Raw genomic sequence first — 23,037 nt, forward strand, 5'->3', positions numbered from 1 at the left:
ACGGACTTCGGATTCGTGATCAGCGTATCCTGTTTGGTCTATATGCCCATTTTGAGCCGATTTGAAATTGTCCGGAATCTGCATGCAGATTCGGAATTCGGAAATTCCGGGAAAAGTTTCATATGTGCCGCGGAACGGACTTCGGATTCGTGATCAGCGTATCCTGTTTGGTCTATATGCCCATTTTGAGCCGATTTGAAATTGTCCGGAATCTGCATGCAGATTCGGAATTCGGAAATTCCGGGAAAAGTTTCATATGTGCCGCGGAACGGACTTCGGATTCGTGATCAGCGTATCCTGTTTGGTCTATATGCCCATTTTGAGCCGATTTGAAATTGTCCGGAATCTGCATGCAGATTCGGAATTCGGAAATTCCGGGAAAAGTTTCATATGTGCCGCGGAACGGACTTCGGATTCGTGATCAGCGTATCCTGTTTGGTCTATATGCCCATTTTGAGCCGATTTGAAATTGTCCGGAATCTGCATGCAGATTCGGAATTCGGAAATTCCGTGAAAAGTTTCATATGTGCCGCGGAACGGACTTCGGATTCGTGATCAGCGTATCCTGTTTGGTCTATATGCCCATTTTGAGCCGATTTGAAATTGTCCGGAATCGGCATGCAGATTCGGAATTCGGAAATTCCGGGAAAAGTTTCATATGTGCCGCGGAACGGACTTCGGATTCGTGATCAGCGTATCCTGTTTGGTCTATATGCCCATTTTGAGCCGATTTGAAATTGTCCGGAATCTGCATGCAGATTCGGAATTCGAAAATTCCGGGAAAAGTTTCATATGTGCCGCGGAACGGACTTCGGATTCGTGATCAGCGTATCCTGTTTGGTCTATATGCCCATTTTGAGCCGATTTGAAATTGTCCGGAATCTGCATGCAGATTCTTCCGGGAAAAGTTTCATATGTGCCGCGGAACGGACTTCGGATTCGTGATCAGCGTATCCTGTTTGGTCTATATGCCCATTTTGAGCCGATTTGAAATTGTCCGGAATCTGCATGTACGAGATTGATATCAATCTGCATGCAATTATACGAACGTTCGCTCGGGTACGCGCCTCTTAGCAGCGAGTTGCCATCGGAGGATCAGCTGTAAGAAAGGGCAGTATGCTGTGTTCAATGCATGTTGGTGAGCTGGAGCTTCCTTCCCGCCTTCAGTGCCAGGTTTAGTCGGTGTGCGGCGCAGTGTGTGAATGCTTATTCCACAACTCCGCCGATGCGTTATCCTTCATCGAACGCCTGACCCCTCGAGATCCATAGCTTTAGCGACAGATTCGTCAGCGTTTTCATGTTTGGAGTTGCAACTTGCGGGATATATTTCACGTCTCGGTCGGATTTTTTTTATGAGAGCCATGTCTTCACGAACAACCGGGATTTTTCACGGTCACCGACTGATCCAAAAGCGGACACGTATCGCGAGCTGTTGTCTTGTGGATGCGTCCGTTGTTTCGTCGACTATGACTGAGAATAGTTATTCAAGCCTGTCCAACGCGACGCCACGATGGGCCCGCTGACTTCCCCGGCTTTGATCTCATTTTCAGCCTCCCCTTTCGTGAACAGCATAAGCGGGGAGGGGGGGGGGGGGACGGGATAGACGCAATCGAAGTCCAAAGACGTGCCACTTTCCATGGGGAAGCGCAATAGCGCCCTGAAATTCCATTCTTGCGGCTCTGCCTGCACGTATGGGCTAACGGGACCAGGACTCTGGCCACGCAGCGGGATGTCCTGGCGCCCACATCCGGTCTCCACCGCCTACCACATGGTCGTTCGCTTCAGTTCTTTCCGCTTGCTTATTCTTTTCGTAATCTTGCAAGACCCGTTCCGTACTCCGTAGGCACTCCGCTCTGACTTTGCGAAGGGCACCCGGCTGTTGATGCCAAATCATCAGCCGACCACGCTGACAGTCTGTGCCTGAACCCCCCGGCCAGGAAGGTAGCACGTGATCGCAGCCGACACACTGGTAGAGAAGGCCCGAGTAGCCAGACGAACCCGCTGGCCGGTCTGTCCAGTCGCCTGTCAAACAAGATATTCCTGCGAGGCTTTCAAATTCGGTAATTCTGGGAAGGGTGAGCCGTTATATTCTTATTTTGAACATTTTTGTAACACTATCAATGGGTATATTTGGCATTATTTAGCTCATTTCATGAGAAAATCTGGAGAATCTGATCACACATGGGATAAGGAATTTAGGGGACGTCTGTCATGGCGAGCAGTAAAAACAGCGATATATTTAAGACGATCTACGCAGACTATGTCTTGAACGATTGCGCCGACTAGCCTACCCTGAATTTCCATCCGGTTGTCTTTGTCTCATACCTTGATTCATGTCCTGTCCAGTTTGTGGTATACTCTGAGGTCTTCGGTCTGGATGGAGAGGAGCTCCTCAAATATCCCACGGGACAGAAGGACCTTGCCGCCTCGGCCGTTCGGTATCAGGAGACCTCCTTCGGGTTCCACGACATGGTTTCGGATTAGCTTGATGAGGTGTGGAGTGCCGGCGAAGACCCACAGCCTCCTAGGAAGGTGATGTTGGACATGGTTTTGGGAATGTGGAGAGGTCTATGTATGTGGAGATGACTCACGGAACAAGGGTGAGAGAAGCATATGCCAAGTATATTCATATTTGCATCAAAGTAGCATAGCTTATCGGTTCCGACAGGTACTTCAGCCATAAATTCATTATCACTAGCAAACAATTATGGCACGCTCGCTGAAGTTAACGTTCAATTGTGAACAAATGAAAAGTGATAATGGTTAAAAACAGACAACAGCTATAAAATGTTCAAATTTCATTAGCAGTATAAGTAATTGCTAGTTCTAGCAATCCCACACCTGGGTGACAGCAACATGTTAGTTTTCATTCATACTAAGGCATTTATAAAAAGTACTTGCTAGAACTAGCAAGTACTTTTTATAAATGTATTAGTATGAATGAAAACTAACGTCTTGCTGTCCGCCAGTTGTGGGATCCGGTTGTTGGTGTCGACGCCAGCCTTGCGCCACATGTGCTCGTTTTCAGTCCCCATGTCGCTGACACAGGCGATGACGAGGCCCAGCTCCTCAAGCCGCTGGATGACGTGTGTCAGAATCCCGGGGGCTGGTCGTAGTAGGTACGGTTGCTTCCATCCTCTGCAGAGGCTGCGGGCCATGACCAGCTGCCTGGAGCACTTAGTCGGCCGTCTGGTCGTAGAACCTTGCGTCCAACGCCACTTCATCAATACACACTAGTCAGCTCCTTGATAAACTTTCAGCAACTCAGTCAGCCCTTACTGATCTTTGAGCCCAAAAACCTTGGTCATGAAAATTCATTTGCACTGGGCCAGACCTTGTTCAGTATGGCATAGAACAATGAAACAAGCAAACACCTAGCATAGTGACTAAATTTGAACAGAAAATAATTGTTTACCATTGCACGTTGAGTATTTTGACATATGCCCACATAATATAGCTTAAAATTGACAGCCATGTAAGAAATAAATAAATAAATATGGTAAACAATTGCTGAGCTTAAGCTTGCTTCAGTTGGGAAGCAAATGCCACCTACCTCAGAGTGACCAGCACTTGCTGCCTCGGTGTCAGAGCCATGTTCCGCCTGGAAGGATGCCTGATGTCGTCTCCAATGACACGAACTAACTGTCCCACTACATCCGAGGTTAGTCGGAATCTCTAAGAGGAAAAGGCATGTGGGCATTAAAACAAACATAATTTTTGGGTGTCCCAACAATGAAAGAAAATGGACAACTCTATACAACATAACAATGATTGCAACCTTCCAGGTAAACTCATCAATATAGTTGTATGGAAGGCTAAGTAGTTTTTGGAAATCAAATAAACTTTTGTAAGAGATTGAGCCGCTGCAGCAGCTCAAACCACATTTTTTCAATTCCTAACAAAATCATCCTCTAGGAAACCTACCCAATTGATATGCCTGCCAAAAATGAGCTCTGGATAATTACAAGAAAGTTAATGTTGAAGTACACTTACCTGAACTTCTCTGGAGATAGATCCTCCTCGGTGTGGATCCTAGGCCGGAAAGCCCGACCAGCCCTTATATTGGGCATCTGGCTGAGTTATTGATAGAGAAATGCAAATAAGTATATTGGGCCCAGCACCGGTCTCAACGGTTTCCATCACGGATCTCCAGCACCGGGCTCCATCATTGGCATCCAAACCGGACAAGATCAAATCGATCGTTGTTTCGTTTCTTGCCTCTCAGTCATTCTTAGCTTCCTTAGTCTTCCTTGTCGAATTTTTCCCTGTGTACAATACCATAATAAGACAGACATAAGGCCGAAATAGCTTGTAATAAAATTATAACAACCGAACACTCGGAACGCCCAAAAGTCTCCTATATTCTAGCAATTCTCCAAAAAAATTTACACGTGAAATGATGAAATGATCTTACCACATCTGACACAAGGCCTCGATGAAGCCGGGGTTGACCTGGAAGCCACGCGTCCAGCGAGACAGTCCTCGCCGAGGGCAGTGGCACCCTCATCTCTCTAACGAAGCAGTAAGCGAAGACCGAGGGCAGTGGCTACGTCGTTCGCTTTCCCAAGATTCTTACAGGGTTTTCCAATGGAGGCAGCGGCTGGTAGTGAGTCGTTTCAGTTGCTCCTTGCTGAAGACACCCGCATCTTCCAGGCAGTCGGCGGCAGCAGCCTTGCGTCTCACGGCACCAGTGTTCGCCATGGGCTGCAAAATCCCAGTCCAGCCCGGCCCAGGCCCATTAGGCTCACAGCCCGGCCCAGCCCGAGCCCATTCATGGTAAAGGTGTCAAAGCCCAGCCCAGCCCAGCTCGTCAAAAATGAATCGATTAAAAATTATTGAAATCTTACAGTTGGCCTGTATGGTATTGTCATTCAAATTCCAAAGCTGTAGCAAAGTAACAATGTTTTGAGAGCTGCATGCACAATGTACCTTGCACCTATTCCCTTTTCTATAACTTTTTTAGTCTCGCACAGTAATAAGCTAGTTGCGGTTTTTGTTTCACTTGCTAACCCCTAAGTCCACCTCACAGTTCTTAGCCCAGCCCATCCACAACCCATCGATCCTTACTATTTGAGGGCCCAGCCCAGCCCATGGCCCATTGGACTGGCCCGGCCCATGGCGAACACTCACGCTATTGTTAAAGGAAGCTGTCCTATTAACACGCGCAGTGGAAGGGGGGCGGATTTCGCCCACCCCTCCTGTTTTTCGCCAATAACTCGCGCCGCAAGCATAATATCAATGTGAAATTTCGGCTACCTGTCCAGAATTGAATTGCGGATCTTCTCGTGCAAGAAGTAAGAAAATCGGTTCACAACTTTTCTAGTAATAGCGGTGTAAAGTCAAACATCCTGCCGCCGCGGCGGCGCGGCGGCCGGCGCTAGCCGTTACGCGCCGCCTGAATTGTAGACTGTGCCGGGGCGGGACGGTTCCGTCTTTACATCGCGCTCCTTACCGCTGATTATATTAGATTCGCGTCAAATTCGGTGAGAAGACTGAGAAATGTACGGGCAATCATATGGTCTAAGAATTTTGAAAATCGGCCGGTAACAACTTGAGTTATGAGTGTGTAAACACAAAATTGTGATTGCCGCGTTTCCCGCGTCGGCCGATGCCGCTTCAGCCGGCGACATCTTATCCTTAGCAGGCTTCTAACTGCCATATTTATTGTTGGATTATCTAGAAATTCACCATACATACTCACGAATGTTTGTTATTTCGTATAGTGAAAGATTTAAAAAAAATCGGCCGGTAACTTTTTGAGTTATCGGCGTGTAAACGCAAAAAAGTCGCTAATATGGCAGATTTGACCACATTTGACCTCATTTGACCTTGAAGATATTGACCTAGGGTCATGAAATTCACACACAACAGAGTTCCCCATGGCCCCCACCTACCCTCCAAATTTCGTCTTTCTAGCTCCAGTGGGAGCTGAGATCTTAGGGGGGGGGCGACATCCGCCCCCCCTTCCACTGGGCGTAGTACTTGCAACCCTTCCACTGCGCGTGTTAATTGAACTAGGCATAGGCATTCAGGCCGCCGTCCACAGGACGTGGACCAGGGCCCTCTTTTACGGGCCCATACTAGATCCTCCTCATTACAAATATCATAAAAGTTAACCCTAGAACGCCTAGGGGGGGGGGGGGTTGTATCAACCCCCCCCCCTGAGGTTTTTTCGAAGTGCACGCTAAACGGCTTGTCGTAGCGGGCTGAAATTTTCAATACCCTCTGGGGCAACCTTTGCGCATCTTTTGCCGAAAAAAATTGATCGGGTCATGTCAGGTCACGGAGTTATGACGTCATAAGAGGTACAGCCTCCGGCCGGATTTTCACAAACTGAGTGCCAACGCCCGAGGTTTCCTGCCGGTGGTACGGACATCGGTTGATGGATCGTGATGAAACTTCCCATGCATGTTGGGGCAAGTATTGGCTATCATATGGTATAAGAAATTTGACCGGGTCAGGTCAGGTCACGGAGCTATGACGTCACAAGAGGAACAGCGTCCGGTACTATTTTTGAAAAGCGCCCGAACCACTATTTTGCTAATTCTTGTCACCTCAATGGGAATATGCAGCAATATTAGCTTCTATAGGGAGCAAATGGACCTCCCAAATCCAAAAATACAATCAGATTTCAAAAATTTAAATTTTGATTTTTCGAATTTCTGCCGCCGACTGTGACCTTGCCGACTCCGGCGCTCCCAACGCGCCATTTTTAGAGCTAGGGAAACGAAATACATACCAAACGATAGAGAATTGATCAAGGAACACGATAGTGAAGGTTTCAAGTCGATATCTCCCACCGTTTTGCCACAATCGCCGCCGAAAGTTGAAAAAAGTCTATTTTTCCGAAAATTTGACCTTTGACCGGTCAAAAGTAGGTCAAATGTTGACCTAGGACCAAAAAATATACCACCAATCGCGAGATCTCGTTGAGAGCAATCCGTTGGTTTTTTCCGCTAAGCTCTACGACCTTCCGTTTCGAAACGCCAGGGGGGGGGGTCGTAACCCCCCTGGTCGTTCGTGTTATGAGAAATGGCCTGGTCGTGCGAGGGTTAAGTTCGGCCCGCCATATTTTTTAAGTTACGGAGTCACGAAGTTACGGAATCATTCAAGGTCATTCAGCGAGCCCCTGCGATTTTCGTCAAAACTTGTATGCGGATACATTACATTCTCCTCATTGCGAATATCATAAAAATTAAGCTCGGCCCGCACTATTTCAAAAGTTACAGATGTTTGAATTTCAGTGAGTTTCAAACCTCAGTAACTTTTGAAATAGTGCGGGCCCAGCTTAGCTTTTACGATTTTCGTAATGAGGAGCATGTAATGTGTCCGCATACAAATTTTGACGAAAATCGGAGGGGCTCAACCAATGACCTTGACATTCCGTAACTTAATGACTCCGTGACTGGAAAAATATGGCGGGCCGAGCTTAACTTTTATGATATTTGTAATGAGGAGGATGCAATATGTCCGTATACCAATTTTGACGGAAATCGCAGGGGCTCGCCCAAATGAAATTCAAACCTCCGTTACTTTGTAAATATGGCGGGCCGAGCTTAAATTTGGTGATATTCGTAATGAGGAGCATCTAGAGTGTCCGTACACCAAGTTTGACGGGAATCGTAGGGGCTCGCCCGAATGACCTGGAAATTCAAACATCCGTAACTTCGTAAATATGGCGGGCCGAGCTTAGATTTTGAGTGCATCGTAATCAGGACGTTACGTACTATCCACTGACCAAGTTTGGTCTAAATCGGAGGGGCTCGCCTGACTCCGAATCTTAGATTATAGATTAGGATTCACTCACATATAACTTGACGACCGTACAATCGACCCAACCGCTCTTGAGGTGCAGGAGCAGCCCCTGCATGTGCGCGGATTCAAAGTAAGACTTTGTGTGCGTCACCGTTCAAACCGGTCGCCATTGGTGTACTGAGTTCAAGTGCAATCGGCTCAGCCGTTCTTGAAACATGAAGCCGGCCTCTTCACGCGGGCACGTGCGGTACGGGGACCCGCAGTTGCTACTGTACAGCGACCCTGAGTAAATTGTCCCAGCACCCTCACAGGGAACAACGATAAGCTGTCAGAGGGCACGCACAGAAAACCTCAGCTGCTCTTGTGCAGGGACCGGCAGTCGATATCAATGTTATCGGTTGTTACTGGGCAGGATAGACGGCTAGAGTTGGGGTTCGTGTACAGTAGCAACTGCGGGTCCCCGTACCAGCCTAACTATAACAAGAAAATGCATCATTACCCGATAGGCGCCCAACTACGGGCCAAGTTTCAGCGCATTCAGCCGCATATCTGAGTAGTTGTAAGCGAAACAGATGTGAAATACTTGAAACTTGGCTTTGCATGTGGCGTGTGCAACCTTAAAGAAAAGCACCAACCATTAATCGTTATTGCTGGACTGGGTCTCAGCCATTTCACCAGCATGCCTTTTTTATTGCCCCTGCAGGTTTGGAGCGAACTGACGTCGCCTGCGGCCTGAGACCAGTCAGGTCCTAATCGCTCCCAAAATACCGACTGCTTACCCAATTGATAAAACACGCTGGGGCGAATCACGCCTGTGGTTGAGCAGCCGGCGGCGGGCGGCACGGCAGGCGGCTTCAATATTTACCCGGCCGGGGGACTGGGAACGATTTGGCGACCGTCCGTTTCCTATAACGACCCTTGGTGTGCCGTCGGCGGATCGGACCCTCGGACGGCGCCCGAGTCGGGCAGAGGGCCGGGTGGGCGGTATACGACTGGGCTCAGGATGGTAATGGTCTGGATATGAACTGGATAATAATCTTGCCACGGGATATGGACTGGTATGTCTGGATAGGCTGCAGCCTGCAGACAGTGCAGTGGTGTGTTTGAATGCTCTGGCTCGGTATTTGGGTGGTTGGGGGGAGGGGTCGGAGAAAGAAGGTGCGAGCAAGTGCCCGCACGTCATCATTGGCCTGTCTGTAGGTCACGGTTGGACACATGTAGTTCACTGTCGGTCGCAGATTGTCGGTTATTGCAGATTGTCTGTGACTGTAGGTCACTGTCACTGTCGCTTCGGCTGTCTGTAGGTCACTGTCGGTCCCGCTGTCTGTAGGTTGCACTGTCGATCCGGCTGTTTGTAGCTCACCGTCTGTGGGTCGCTATCTGAGGGTCACTGTCGGTCCCGCTGTCTGTAGGTCATGACGGTCGCTGTCTGTCGGCGCCAGGTGACGGCGGTCTGTCCATTTGTCGGTGACCGTTGGAGCGCGGTCAGCGGTCACCGGGCTGTCACCGACAGCCGCCGGTGAGCGGTCTCCGGTGACTAACGGCGGGCGTCCGCTGCGCCCCCGATAATGAACGGCTCCCGAGCGGCAGCCGGCGCCCGCCGGACGTGTCAGCTACAGAAACAGATACTTTTTTACGTCTCCCAAACGGTCCCCGCCGTCCCGATCATACCCAACCGATACAGGACACTCAGCAGATCACATTAGACCGACAGAGGACATTCAGTGGTCTCCCGATCATACATGATCGACATGGGACACTCAGCGGACGTCCCATCGTAGGTATCTGCGCGCTGCCACACTCGGGCCATGTATTCGCGGGAAGCTCTGAAACCGTTCGATTGTGGGGAACATAGCCTAGCTTTGGCAGGGACCAGCATGCGCTGCGCCATAGCTGAAAATAAAAGCACTTTGCCCTCGACCAGTGTTACCACACCACAACACAGATCAGTATATGTTTTAGTTAATTTTCTCCCATGCGCTAATAGACCCGGCTGCCGGAGAGCGGAGCCGGCCGCCGGGGAGCGCCCGGCTGTCGGTGCTGCGCGGCGGCGTCCATTTGTTGTGCGGGCCCCGGTCGGACCGCCGTTATCTGGACCTCCTAATTGTTCACTCGGGCTGACAGGGCAGTATTCGTCCGGCAGCCCATCATCAATGCAAAGACGGATGGCGGCGCACCCCGACTGATGGTGAGAGATTACCTCCCGAAGAGCGCGGCGGACAGACGGCTCCGCCAGGAACCGGGCTGCTGCTGTCTGAGGCTGTCGTAGCCTACGCTGCTGACCGGTGACTGTCGGAGGAGTCGAGTCGGAGGAAAGTTAAACTAGTGCACTCCAGGGACCGCAGAGAGTGGTCACCAACATCGAAACCATCGGGAGTGACAGATAAGGCGGAGTCACGATGAGTCTCCAGTGCCGGCTCTACGAGCAGCATCTGTGCCCAACAGTATCTCCATCAGGGCCTATGCGCAGCAGTCCCCAGCACAGACTTTTCGCTGATTAGATTGCAGAAGCGGCTCCTTCCAGACCCGAAGCGGTCGGGTATTACAATAGGACCGTCAAGAGGTCGGGTGGGACAGTTTCTGAGAGGTGAGTGTCGCTGATCGACCCCGACGCATGTCTGACTGATCTGGAGCCGTCAGTTGACTGCCTTCCGACAGTCCTGGAAACTGGTGAAGGCGGCCGGCCACCGTCTGAGCTACCAGCTTCTGTTTGACCGACCGTGTCCCGTCAGTCATATGCTGTCTAACCTACTGGCCTCTGTCCGACCTTTACTCGGGCAGTCGGTCACTGACCTTCCAGCCAGTGTCTAACCGACTAGTGGCTGTCTGACCGACCCAGAGCTGTCAGTTGACTCGTCTTGACATTGCCAGAGTCTGATGCCGCAGTCGGCCGCCATCTGACCTTAAAGGAAATAGTTCACTTTTTAACATGGGTTTTGAACTGGAATAGCAGTTCCGTGGCTTGGGCTGAGACGAGCATAAATCAGGAGCTTTTACAGCCCAACGATCACCCTAGGCAAAGATATTCTATTTCTCGTCCCGAAAAAGGTGTCTTGCGTTGAGGATGTGTGCCTTGCATATATTTCCATCCAGTATGAAAAGAGCATGGGTCCCGAAAATTCTTCAGAAACTAGAGAAATTATCTACGAGAACTCTAGAGAAATTCTCGTACTGATCAATTAGGACATTCAGGGGAACATTATCAGATCGAGCAGATCGCCCAAATGCCGGTGGCTGCGATAATTTCTCTGTTTCTGAAGAATTTTCGGGACCCATGCTCTTTTCATACTGGATCGCGTGTGCCTTACAGAAACTGAAAAGTTCTTCCTATATCAAAATATAGAAAATAATATTTTGTTATAAAAAGGTTTTATTTTCTTTGCTGATTATTTTGAACATAAAAAAATCATAAATCCGTTGCAAAAAAAAAATAATTTCGTGAAAGTGAACTATTTCCTTTAAAGCCACTGTCTAAAGTCTGAACTACCAGTCACTGTCTGACCGACCCAGAAGCGTCAGTCCGGCTGTAGGACCTCAGTCTGCGGCAGATTACCATTACAATGGTATTGGTCAGCCCCCTCCAAAGTCATATGGCAGCATGGGCGTGACTTTTCCTACTAGCCCATAGGGTTGCGTGTTAAAATGCGACTTTTCGCGCTCGGTTTTCAAGGTTTCGTAGTGTGGGCATCCACATACAAAGTATGTCAAAAGATAGCTACAACATTTTTATTTCCATTTTTGGGATGAAAAGTTCAAGCCCATCCAACCGTTTTCGAGATATTCGTCCATATATGACCCCATGTTTTTGATACATCGGAAGGTCCTGTGTTCGAATCTCGGACAGACCAAAACTTTTATCGTTACTGTGCGGCAAACCATTGCTGCAAAGTAAAGTAGGGGTGAGCGCGCTGGTGATGGAGGGTTGTAAGTTGGCATACCTGACCTTTGATTCAAGCCGGATTTTTTGGCACCAACCTCATTTTCAGGTCAGGTCAGGTCACTGACCTATGACGTCATAAGTGAACCTCTGCACGGTCTCAAAAACGTCGTAACATAGCAACTCCATCAATTCAAGGAGATCTAGCACAGGTAGATAAAACTTACAGAACTTATCAAACTCCCTTATTCTCAAAAGTCGTTAACTTCGGATTTCTCCTAAGGGTCACCTAACGTCAGGTCGGTCAGGTGATCTGGCCATTATAAGCCGATGGGGGGGGGGAATATAGAGACAGTTATTTTGGCGCTGACAGTGATCTTAGACGGAACAGACACAAATAGACTCAGAAAGACCTGCCGAATTGAATAACGTGCAACTTGACCTCATCATGAGGTAATGACCTGACCTGACCTTGGACGGAGGTCAACATCCTAAATTGACCTCACCCATACAAAAAGCATATAATTCGACGTGGCTGAGCATGACGAACACGATGGTGTCGAAATTGCAGCTCTGATACCATTTTAGGCGACCACCGAACAATCCACTTCCTGGTATGCCAATGCTTTTATTAGCTAAAGACGATGAACACTGAACATTCTCATACATGCAAACATGCCACTTTGGGTTACAGAGTAAGTGGTTCCCAATCGTACATACTACACCAGGCTGGCACGGTCCGCCAACATCAAAACAACGGTGCGTCAGCTGATTATTGGTCCTCCGATTCAGGAGAAATTATTAACGCGGGAACGCCGGCGCTAAATAAAAGCGGTAGGATTCACGGCTTCGCATGATCGTGTGCAATGTTTTTTATAGTATCAAGCGAGGGATATTGCCGGAGTTTTGCAAATAAATATTTTGCTCTCAGTTTCGCTATGCGATCGTGAACACTTTATTTTCATAGATACGATATGAAATAGGATAAACAGGCAATACCATAGGCCAACCCAAGGCTATGTAGGCCAACCTTAGACTTCGCATAGCCATGGACATTGCGAAGGAAGGTACTCGCCGATCGTACCACGATACCACGGGCAAGATATCAGACTTTTGGGAGTTTTGTGTCGCTGGAATGTATTTTAAGTGCTAAGAAGGAAAATAATTCAATTAAATGATGTCATGGACAATGGACAATGGACATGCCATTCCAAGCATATATTTGCCTGGCTTCGACAACCAGATAGCCAGGCTTATTTCACGAGCTTCTAAAGAGGTAGTGGATTAATATCGTTTCTATTACATTTGATTGATAATCCTACATATCAGTAAAGCTGCCACGTTATCATTCTCGGCGAGCGATTACCGGCACATCGTACCAATGCCAATGCAGCGTCGAGCGTCCGATGGTTTACGATAGGAATTATAACAATAGTTTTAAACTATAGCGCTTTTTAGAATCATGGTCCGAAATGGTAATTCAAAGAACCTCTTCCCCTTTCAACTCACCTGAAAAAGCTGCTTTCGTGTACCACCCAGCACCCGTTTCGTAGATATATCAAAATGATAACTGAAGGCGAAGATTATCCTCGGCCGTGCCCATTTTCGAACCAACCCTGAGAGGCATAGGCGGCGGAACGGGCCGGGCGGCGGGCACCGGGGCACCGTGCCCCCTTTAATTTTGGCATTTTAACATTAGCCCTATGGGCGTTGCACGGAAAGAATGGGACCAAAAGTCGGCAGTGCCCCCCCCCCCCCCTTAATTGAAGGTGTTCTGCCGCTACTGCTGAGAGGCCGTGGAAAATCGCTTTTAAAATCAATGCCTATTTTATGATCTACCACGATTCGTGGTACCGACGGGGATCCCACAAACACGACGGTCACATTCATTAAGCATGATGTACGGCGTAAAGCACCACAACTCACTCCAAAAGCGCAACCTTCTGAGATATTTATATTTAGTTTCAATGCTGGTACTGGTGCAGTTTCAATGCTGGTACGGACGGGGACCAGCAGTTGCTACGGTACACGAATCCCTTGTCTAGCCGTCTGTCCTGTCCAGTAACAACCGATAACATTGATATCGACAACCGGTCCCTGTACATAATAAAAACATAAAAAACATTGGGACACAAACAACTGGAAACTGTTGGTACTTTCGCGCATGGGCGGCGGAACGGGGAGGGCACCGGGGCACCGTGCCCCCTTTGATTTTGGCATTTTAACATGGGCTCTATGGGCGTTACATGGAAAGAATGGGACCAAAAGTCGGCAGTGCCCCCCCCCCTCCCCTTAATTGAAGGTGTTCCGCCGCTACTGCTTTCGCGTACGTAATACAACGACGCTGGCAATCAACAAGTTGCAACATACGCCCGAGATAATAAGATTCAGATAACAACGCCGGCCAAGAGGTGCGCCGTCCGAAGGCTCCAGTTGAGCTGGGCGCAGGTACTAAATAGCATCAAAGGAAAACCTACATTCATCTCGCCGCATTTAACCGCACCAATCGAAAGCCGACAGCGTGACCGCGCTGACAGGCAATCAACCTGGCCACATGAAACTAGCTAGTGCAAGGGCCAAGGAAGATGTCTATATAAACCACTGGACCATGCAAAGCGTTCATGTAAATAAAATACGAGTAAAGATGACGCGTTTGAGGGCAGACTGGCCAAACAGTGACGTTACACGCGGATCTCAACACTGCACAACCCATTCATCAAAAAAGATCTCGTGGATCCCTATATACGTCATACCTGGCCCTAGTACGAGGGTATATAGCCATGGACGTAAATGGCCGGCTTAAGGCACAGGATCCCAATTGTCATCCCCATTACGTGGTCCCCAGAAGTCGCCAGGCCGAGAGCCAATGGCAGTTAAGCACATCTTACACGTGCCGACAAAGGTGACACAATGAATCAAATAATGAGTCACTCCGTTAATAAGCCTGCATAATTCTGCATGTAGACTGCTATTTACCACCACGGCGGAAGGCTAAAACGCATCCATACAGCTCAACATAGGTGTCAATTTCCGCCGGGTTGGGGTTGCTCATTGCTCAAGCTCTCTAAATTCCCCTCCGGCTCGGCTGGCTTGGCTTTGGAGCCCCAACAGACGGTGCGGATCAAGGTCACCGCTAAGGCGGCGGCGGATTTGCTGCGCCCGGGCAGTGGGCACTGGGCACCCTCAATTCGGTGAAAATCGACACCCATGCAGCTCAACATGACAAAACGCTGCATACAAGCGCACGTCCTCGCATTTAATTGACGCATTTAACTGCGTCACTAACCTTGTACACTGTACAACACTGGTGAGATGACTGTCCGAAGGAAACTGCCGACTTTGGCTGGCAACATTCAGGGTTGGTGACTTATGTACTGAGTTCGGCTGGCTGACAGCGATGTGACTTCAGGACCGGTTGATGAACGGGCCATCCTAGTCCCATACTACAGGAGCCCAGCTGGTCTTGGCGAGCGGCGGCGACTGGACGAGGCTGGACCCCTACTACAGGAGCCCAGCTGGTGCTGACGAGCGGCGGTTACTGGACGAACGGGTCAGCCTGGACCCCTATTGCAGGAGTCTGGCAGGTCTTGGCGAGCGGCGACGACTGGACGAGGCTGGAGTCCTACTGCAGGAGTCGAGCTGGTCCTGTCGAGGAAATAGTTCACCTTTAACATGGGATTTTAAACTGAGATAGCAGTCTGATAGAGCAGATTTGCGTATGCCTTATATTTGAACCGTTTGAGATATTCACCTTTTATCAGTGAGTATCGGTGCTTAAATTCATGTTCTAGTGCTCATTTACAGCTAGCAGAAACCTCTTCAACACACAGTGGCCAATCAGCGATGAGAGCACTTACAGGAGCAGAATCCCTTCCAGCTGATAGGTTGTTCAGCTGTTAGTGTTCATAACTTAAATCATTAAAATAATGAAATCTCTTTAGAAGAAGTGTGTAATTCCAAGTCAGAATGCATTTAAATTTTATTCATCACATTTTTAACACATCTTTTTAAATTTTATTCATCAAATTATTCACAGAAGGTGAACAATTTCTTTTAACACCTACCTTGCTTCAATGGTGACATGTAGTTCTTGCAGCAGAGAAGGCACAGCATTTGGCTGCAACTTCAAATATTTACTTGTTGCTATCAATTATTCAGTTTGAAATGCATACAGGTACAGCGAATCTTGGGTTCTCCTGTAAGAATGCCGACGTCACCGCAGAAGTTCATCCAGAGCTTGCGCCTGAAAAAGGGCCAGGTTTAATATATGAGTGAAATGAAGACTTTTGAATCATTTTATTATTATACCATAATCACATTTTGCCTAATTTGTAAGAAATAGGTTTAGGTTAGCAGAAATAGGTAAGGTTTTGACTAGACCCCCTGGGTCACAACAGGGAATGACACCCATGATTGGTGGGACCACCAGGCACCAGCACTGGCATAGTCCGTTCTGACCACCGCACACCTATCAGCCCGAGAGCACACTAAATTGCATGTCAAAGCTCCATTAATGCTTTTTTTCAATTTTTGCCATCCATTTTGTTGGGTCCATCATGTCCATCACCAAGCCACATTTAAAATGCACTACACTACATCCCCCACCACCTGACTTCACCAGGCCAAAGCCGCACCGCGCTACACAAAATCCGCACTGCACCAAGCTAAATCCACGCTACACCAAACCCTCACCAGCCGGACAAGCCAGCACAGACGAGATCTTGTCGAAATTGCCATGCTTTGCAGATTGCATACTGGCCTACCTGAACCTCACCTTACCCAACATATGAGCCTGACTGTCCTAAGCACTGGGAGCTCATTGAGACCAGGCCCCACAGGCCTGGTGGCCTCCTAAAATCTGATTTCCATATGATAAGGTGAGCTATTTAAGAATGGTGATCGGATATCAAACGCGAGACAAGACAGCAATGGGTAGTGGGCGGTTCATGCAACAATAATCATGTTTCCTTACCACAAGTATCAAAGCAAAAGCAAAAATGGCTACCTATCGAATTCAAATTTCACTGGAACCTCACCTGCATGGAACATCTTGGTAAAGGTACATCTTGATACATCTGCACGAAAGATACATCTTGATCCACTCATCTCAATCTTGTTTTTCTGCATCCAGGGCATGCAACACTTCTGGTACCTATTTTTTGCACAACTTACTCGACTGCTGAGCTCAAATGCAAATTCAAATTGCAATCACGGTCATAAAATACCACCTAGGTACTGAATATTGAATCGCAATGTATATTCAGTCGATGTACCCCTCGTTCGATGACTCTCGGACGACGAAGATTGTACGTCGTCCGGCCAATCCCGTTTAGGTCAACGGGGGCTCGGCTGCGATTATGGAATATGATTGGCCAAACGGCGTAGGATCTTTGTCGTCCGAGAGACATCGAACAAAAGTAATGTCGCTACTGCGCCATTTTTTGCATCGAATTCGCCCCATAGAAGCACGTGTTAACTCTCTCCCATAGGGCCCTGGGTAAACTCATGTACACAACCTCCATAGGGTCCTGGGTAAACTCTCCCCTTGTCTATTTTCTTTAAACGGGAATGGTTTGGACAGAAAAATATTTCCCACCTCATAAAAAATAAAACTTAATTTTTGATGTACTATATTTATGATAAACATAAAAGAACCAAAAGAAATTATTTCAAAGAAACCGATTGTTTAAAAAAGGACAGCTGACGGCATGCCTCCCGTGCCCCCTGGCTTGAAGCTTCGGCTCCGTGTTACCTTAGTATTCTATGACCGTGATACTACACGTTCCACACATCACACTACCGCTCGTAATTGCAATGCAAATAAGCTTTTGCTCGTTGGAAATAAACTTTGGCATTGGAAGATGTCACGGTGTTACACTAAACATTGACCACAATTAGATATCAGGTATCAATATCAGTAACATTCAGCTCATCCTCAACACATAACAATCAGACGGAGAACACTACGGTAAACCTCAAAGAGGTTTTGGCCATGGTAGGCAATGAGGCATAGCTGCGAGCAGGATCTTCGATCTGAGAAAACATGAATGTGAAATTACATGCATCACACTTGCAATAAAAACAAACTCAAGTGATAATTATCTTTGAAAAATCAGGATGAAAGAACATGAACGTATTTGAAAACATAACAAGGCACAAGCATTATCAGAGGAATAATGCATGGTTATTTAAAAGACCTGTTAATATTAAGGTAGTGGATTGTTAACAGGATCTTAGAATGGTCGAGAGATGTTACCTTCAGAAGGGTTTCCTTTCGTGGTCACACATTATTGATGTTAACAAATGAACACTGGGTTGTGCACACCCTTAAAGTGACAGCTTCACACAATCTGTTGTCTATGTTGAAAACTAGGCTTCCTTCCTGTTCAGATTAAGACAGTTGATGGCACCTCTGGTTAGCTTTGTTCAAGGAAGCATTCATTTTGCCAGTGTCGGTAGGGCCAAGATACCTATAAGAAACAGGTAGGTCCGATGTTTTGAGTAAAGCCCAAGTAAAGCCCTGGTGACGTCACTGACATTTCTTATATGGAGAATTTCGCCCATAAGGAAAATATTTTACATACGAAAATTTGTATTTCATTAGGAAAAAATACATTCTATCAATTTCATCATGAAACTTATATAATTTAATTAAAAAACTTGAAATCCTTTGAGTGCTTGTCCCAACCCCTGCTATACCTTTGGTCACGTGACTACCATGATAAACTTTGCGTTTTGCAATGTTATGACTTAAACGGAAGCAATAAATGTTACAAGCGTATTATTTATGATGTTTTAGGCAGCAATCGTGTAATAACATCCTTGAATTATATACATTCTGCTTAAAAGAGGTCACGTGATGCTACCAGATTGTGCTCGGACAGCATTTTCTTCAACTTCGATTTTGAGTACTTTTTACCTTTATTGAGTCCTAATAACGGACGTTTTTAGTTATAAAATGAAGCAATGAATCTATTGAGGGCAAAATTTAATCATTTTTGCACTTTCAAGCCGGGCTATCCTGGCATGAACTTCGGCCGGTTTGTGTGTGAAGCCTATGGTGAAGGGAAAACTTCACGCCCGGCTGACGTCACAGACCTCGGCTACCAAATCGTGTCCGGTGGGGGTCGGGTAGGGCAGCCTGGCTACATATAGGAATCTTGAGCCAGGCACAGCATACATGTAGTAGTGCATGTCTTGTCCTGAAAAAGGATCAGAGATATATGGCTAAGGTAGTCATGAATGGAATTGACTCAGGCTGCTCTGAGGATGATTGACCACAAAGACATGGCTATTGTGAAAGCCCTGAAATAACTTATGAACTGGTGTGTTTTGAGTGAAGTGGAATATAAAGAACAGCATTAAAAAATAAAAAGTAAAAATTGACCTAAAAATTATATTCCATGCTTAGCTTCAATTACCTAAATCTTACGTGTTTTCATACAAACTAATATTACCAAGAAATTGCACAATTATCACTAACATGTGGCAACAAATGCTTCTTTCTACTTACTATCCACTTTCATGGATGCAGGATGCATGTGTTTTGATTTCATTATCACAGCAACACAGTTGTACGAGACGCTTGCACAAAGTATTACCTATGTTATATGCTGATGTTATTCAGCTGGAGCCTGGGACAGTGATATTGTATTGTTAAGTTTGTTCAAAACCAATGTCCCAAAATTTGCCAGTTTTGGGTGGGAAGTGACATCCAACTGAAATCAATTTTCCACTTTCATCTCCAATTTTCAAGAACAATTTTTCACTCTGAAATCCGAAAATTTTGGGACACTGTTCACTGTTCATAACACCAGCTTCATTTCTTGGTAATGATAGCTTTCAGAAGATTTCAGTCTTCCTTCATCGGCCTGTCAGGGCTCTAAAAATACATACAAACGAGTAGCGACCAACATAGAAAAGACTACACAAATGTCGTACGAAAGCTGCCATTGCAAATAGATAAAGCCGGTGTACGCAATCTTTGCAATACGATTATACTAAATATGCTCACAGCTAAGTCGAAAGGTGTCGCCATGCATCACGATTGATAAAATTCCTTGAAACTTATTTTTTAACACATTGTTACGCAACAGTGAAAGAATGATAAAGCACGAGGCTGGCCCACCACCCAGTCAAGTACAGCAGTTTGCAAATTTGCACAGTTACTCAGAAAGGCCTTTGTTCACACAATTCCATGCATAATGAAGAGCCAATTTTTTAATGCACACGACAGTTATTAAATACTTAGCCAGCACAATTTGTAGGTAAGTCTTTAAATGAAGGGAGAACACCATAACCGCGTGAAACCACAGGCCGCCTTGTGTATCAATATCACAATGATAAAAATGAAGCGCATTGTATTGAAACACGAGCGCCAGCTGCGCCGCGCTTCAACGCAGCCATATCCTAGGATATTTTTCGGTATATAGTAAAAAGCTCCCAGTTTTAGTTGTTTTTCTAGATGATATAGTATAATTCTAGTATATACTAGGAAAAACTTTGGAGTACCCGACTCTTTAGTGCCCTGGGTATTGGTATAGCGGTGACGGTGCGGGGGCCTGTCACTGTGCCACGCTCTCCGATGTCCCGCTCCCATCGCCTCTCGCACGGCGCGGCGCGGCCGACGGTCGTCTCGGGGCTCCCAGTATCGACTCCGGGCAGCTGACAGGCGCAGTGAGCCGGGTAAGCCGCCCTGACGCTTTCCGGGGCGCCGGCGCTCCTCCGTCGCTTTCACGCCCGCTTACCATACCAACATCCGCGGAGAACAAACACGTTTTTGCGAGCGGCGGCGGCGGAGTCGACTGCGTTCTGCTGTGCGGCGCGGCGGGACGGACGCGCCGCGGTGCCGGCGGAGGGAGTCGGCGCCGACGCGGCATCGTCCGTCGGAGCCGACGGCGGCAGTGGCCGGTCGGAGCGTGTCCACGCAGGACGCCGTGACGATCGCGCGCGGGGGCCGTGACGGAGCGTCGCTCGCTGGACACTGGCGTTGTGAAGGACGGCTGGTGTGACAGACACGTTACCTGTGACTGTGTGACCCGTGACATTGCTGGCTGAATGTGATGCGTGACTGGGGAGATCAGGAGCCGTCGTATTGAACTGGTATCTTGTTTATCCGGGTTCACCTTCGCTGGAGCCGGACCGCTGGAAAAGGTAAAGCTCATCCCATTGTAATTCAACACCAACGTGTATTGTGTATCCAAAGGGGTTTAGCTGAGTCCACAAATGCGTCAATAACTAGAACCATCCCCTCTAAGCAGGTAACAGCGTCAATTACCTACCCTGTCTGCTGTCTAGTGCCCATGTTAGCGACAACTCACAAGTAGGTATGCCTTTCGAAAGATTCTTGAAGCTGACGTGATTGACACTTGAGGCACTTTAGTTCTCCAGACGCATGAGTGTGGTGCTCGGCTCAAAGTCGGTAATAACGCTATTCCGTATTTATTGTTCTTAAGACATGTAATTCTTGCAAAGACAGCTTCAACAGTCAAACAATTTAACATAAAGCTCGATTTATTTATAACTTCTTACCGCTGAACTTTTGATGCCACATCTCTTCGATTCAAAACAAAATGTCAGTCTCTATGCTTTCCTGGAGCTATATGAAAGGTCATGACCTCTGTCCGAAAATGCTGCTCACGTTTTTGGTTCAGTGCTGAACACGAACTTCGAAGACACGCAGTGTCGTGTCCTCAGTGCCAACGCTCCCGAGTAAAGCAGTCGACCTTCTTCGCCACCACGCAGCCCGAAGTGGAATGTTGCTCAGACGGAAAGGCGTCGAGTAGCGCTGCCACCCAACGCATCTCTTAGGAAATGTAGTTATTTCCTGCCACTCAAGGTAATGGTAGTGGCTATATGTATTAATGCAGGCGCTTAGAACCTAGTACTTGACGAGTCAAGCCGCCAAATGCGTTTGAGAGAAAGGCCTTGAAAATGTATAGCGGTAATACACCTAGAGATGATTGATATTTGCGTGTTCAATGACGTTTTGTCATTATATATCAAAAATTCTAAATAATGCCATGCTGTGAGTGTTAGGCTCATTTTTGACAACAAACCGAACAGCACACACATTAGCCTAAAAAGACCATGTATGTCTTTCTAGAGCAGCTATATTGCAACATAAAATGAAAAGCTTTGGTACCGGTTTACAGAATCAAAGGAGGAAGCCGCTCGCGTCTGCTGATGTGTGAGCAATTACCGCAAATTATCTTTCACTGAAGGGCTGAGGGCCCTAGCATATAATCTCCCAGGATCAAAGTGACCCAATGTCCCTCATTCCACGAAATGGTGTCGCTATTAAGCACTGGACGTTAGAAGTCACAATATCATTTACATAATCGTTTAGTATATATCTGAGCGAGTGAGCAAACTGAGCGTTGTATTATATGAATTAATATCATTCACTAGAAACGTAGTAGTCAACCGAAATGTATCATAGGGAAAAGGCTGGGAACTACAATAATTAAGTGCGGTCCACCACTTGAACTACAGACCTAGGGGTCTTAGTTTTAAACTTTCGTATTATGAAAAGTTCGATCGATAAAAACATATATACCACCACCCGGTCCCGATACCTTGCGAACCGTAGTCCAAGCCGTAGTCCATCATTTTTATCATGAATCAGATGCAAAACTGCTCCCACTGCTGTTTCATCCCATTGGGCGTAAAACTGCTGCAAAGTGTCTCAAGCGACCCTCTTGCTGAATAAAACAATTACACTTTTTCTAAGCACATGTAATACAGAATAACCTAAGCAAACCACCATCGGCGCTGAGCAAGGAGCCTGAATAGCAACAAGCTTCGCTTAGCTGGAAAGGCTTTTCTTCCCTCAGCATTGACCGGCCGAATTTTTGACCGGAGCAAATCCCCACGCATGTTTGCATGACGGTGAATGAGCGATTGTTTTTTCTACTCTAGATGAATGCATGCCCTTCTGAGTGAAAGTTGTTTTCGGTATCGTAGTAGAGAACAGTCATCTGTCTGGTTTCAGCAGTGGCTACTTTCGCATTCTGTTCTTGCCTCCGCCTAAACCCGCTACCCCTTCTCTCATTTGCTTTTTTTGAGTTTTATTTCCTTTCTTAGCAGGGAGTGATGAGAGTAGTTCGAAAAAAAAAATCGTCCATCGTTTCTAAGAAATAATAGCCGTTTTCACGACGGGCTATCTGGCGAATGCACTTAATTTGACCAAAATCTGTGCAAAATCTCTTTAACAACAAGTATCTTCATATCATGAATTTATTTCAGTGTTTTATGATAGTGTCTGACAATTTAAAAATGAGCTATATAGGCATCTGTGCAACCCAAATTTTATTCCAGCCAAGACAGAGTTCAGAATCACAAACCAACCACAACCCTTCGCAAACCAATCAGAATGCGTGCAGCTCCACGAATGTTCCTTTTGG

General features: G+C 47.1%; 1 long non-coding RNA gene across 1 annotated transcript; it reads right to left on the reverse strand.

Annotated features, from left to right (window-relative positions):
* Positions 1–12,336: 12,336 nt before the first annotated feature.
* Positions 12,337–17,948, reverse strand: LOC122381289. Its single transcript, XR_006256511.1, has 3 exons — positions 17,889–17,948; positions 17,409–17,665; positions 12,337–12,351 (listed from the first exon to the last, which is right to left on the reverse strand). It is a non-coding gene; the product is annotated as an uncharacterized LOC122381289 (long non-coding RNA).
* Between the last annotated feature and the right edge of the window lie 5,089 nt (positions 17,949–23,037).

The sequence above is a fragment of the Amphibalanus amphitrite genome, unplaced genomic scaffold (assembly GCF_019059575.1).
Source record: "Amphibalanus amphitrite isolate SeventyFive unplaced genomic scaffold, NRLGWU_Aamphi_draft 000117F_arrow, whole genome shotgun sequence".
Classification (NCBI taxonomy): Eukaryota; Metazoa; Arthropoda; class Thecostraca; order Balanomorpha; family Balanidae; genus Amphibalanus; species Amphibalanus amphitrite.